The sequence below is a fragment of the Geotrypetes seraphini genome, chromosome 3 (genome assembly GCF_902459505.1).
Source record: "Geotrypetes seraphini chromosome 3, aGeoSer1.1, whole genome shotgun sequence".
Classification (NCBI taxonomy): domain Eukaryota; kingdom Metazoa; phylum Chordata; class Amphibia; order Gymnophiona; family Dermophiidae; genus Geotrypetes; species Geotrypetes seraphini.
In genome coordinates this window covers 359,392,255-359,394,245 of record NC_047086.1, presented here as the reverse complement: position 1 = coordinate 359,394,245, position 1,991 = coordinate 359,392,255, and the positions used below count along the sequence as shown (strand labels likewise).

Below are 1,991 nucleotides of genomic sequence, written 5' to 3'. Positions count from 1 at the left end.
ATATGAGTGAAGTGCACATGACTCCACCTGAACATACATACCTCCTTGCAGATCTCATAACAGTACGCACCTACTTGTCACTGCTTATACATCCATATATTGTGGGGGTGACTTTCTAAGATAACTTTACAGTTTCAAAAATAAAACAAAAAACAACCCAAAAACGATTTGTGAAAATCTTTATAAAATTACCCTTAAAATGGAAAGCCCCTTTTCTTAAGACACTGCCGTTAATTAAGCCAGACAGATAAGGCAAACAAATGCGTACACAAAACAAAACACAAAACAATTCAAATAGTTGTAAAAAAAAAAAATTCAGGTTGAAGGCGGGACTGCAAGACGAGGGTGGAGAGCTGGATCTGCAGCCTCTTACCCCAAAACCCCGTGCTGCTACTGCCCATATAGAATGTTGATTCCTCACTTCTCTAATCATGCACGGACTCTTTGGACAGCACAAAGTTTCTGTGTAAGACCTTGCATTTTTTTTTAACTGTAGCACTGAACTTAAGTTTGGATGCATTGTTGAATCCTGCCAGTCAGATCCCAGAACAATTTTATCTCATGGCGGAAATGAACAGACACTAGAAAGTGATCCTACAGCACCACCTACTGGGATTAACGTGATATAGCGGTATTCTTCCCTCGTGCTATCTATGACGTGAGAGTACTCCAAAGCTAAACAAATACTTTTAATTAATGTAATTTAAACAATTTTCCCTTCAGCATGTCCCTTGAAAGGATTTTGATGGGGTTTTATGAGAAGGAGGCCACTTCTTTTTCAGTGATTACAAATCCCCATTTGAGAAATGTGAAATGCACGGCGAGGCTGGCAAATAAACAACAGTGTTAGCACGCTGATTCAGCAATACAGGAAGAATAATAGTAATTTAAGTTCCTAATGTTGTGTTTGGAAAATGACAGATAAAGAAAACACTCAGGCCCCAGCGAGGATCGAACTCGCGACCCCTGGTTTACAAGACCAGTGCTCTAACCACTGAGCTATGGAGCCGCCTATTGGAATACTTAGTCCAAATTATTTATGAATTATATTACATACAGTTCGTTGTATGCAAACAAGGCAGGTTTTTTTAAAGGCGATTATTTACAATTAGTTAATTTACCTATATTTTAGTCACACTCTCCCTTTATGTCAAGTTATCTGCTCAATACACCATAAGAATAGACTGAGGTGCGCTGCAATAGACTGAGGTCCACTGCCCTGGAATCTGGTTATATAATCTTATAAAAGCTGTGGAATGCAACTCTTTGGCAAGAATCAATATGAAAATAAGGAGAAAAAACCCCAACAATAGATGTGCCGTATGAGGGGGAAAAAAACTATCTCATGCATATTTTCCTATCCCCACCTTTTTGACTTCATGCAGACCCATGTTTGTATCTCATTTCTCCTCCAGGATTCATCTTACACACACACTCCCACAGCTTTTGCCAGTGCCGTGTTTCTTTCCACCACAATTCAGTCCTCTTTCTCGCTCCCCTCAGCATTTATTCTTTCCTTACCCCCACCCACCATTTATATACTGTTCAAGGTCCCCTAGCTTTCACCTGTTTCTTTTTTCTCTTATAGCATTGCCCCTTTCTTGTTACTCCCCTTCTGCAGCATCTGTTAGCTGTTCACTGTCCTCCTAGAATTTACTCTCTCCCCCCCCTCGCATAGAGTAGATTGCCTCCTAAATCTCTCTGCTCCTACCAGTGTAGAGTTTTGGAGTAGAGGACAGTGAAGAATGCTGCATTGCTACAATCAACTCCTCCCTCTTCTAAGGCAACAAACCAAACTGATTGGAGATGTGTAAGGGAGGAGGAGCTGAGAGTACCTCAGTTTAACGTCAGCAGCCAGGACACCAGCAGCCCCAGCAAACCACTTGCCCTGTGCACCATTCTTCTCCCCCTCCCCCACCTTCCTGCCCTCGAAGTTGCTGCCTGGAAAGGGTCTACTAACATGGCAAGCTAGACAAATTCCACACAACACA

At 41.7% G+C, this 1,991-nt stretch overlaps 1 non-coding gene across 1 annotated transcript; it reads right to left on the bottom strand.

Annotated features, from left to right (window-relative positions):
• Positions 1-936: 936 nt before the first annotated feature.
• On the bottom strand, positions 937-1,009 carry TRNAT-UGU. The gene has a single exon. It is a non-coding gene; the product is annotated as a tRNA-Thr (tRNA).
• Positions 1,010-1,991: the final 982 nt, after the last annotated feature.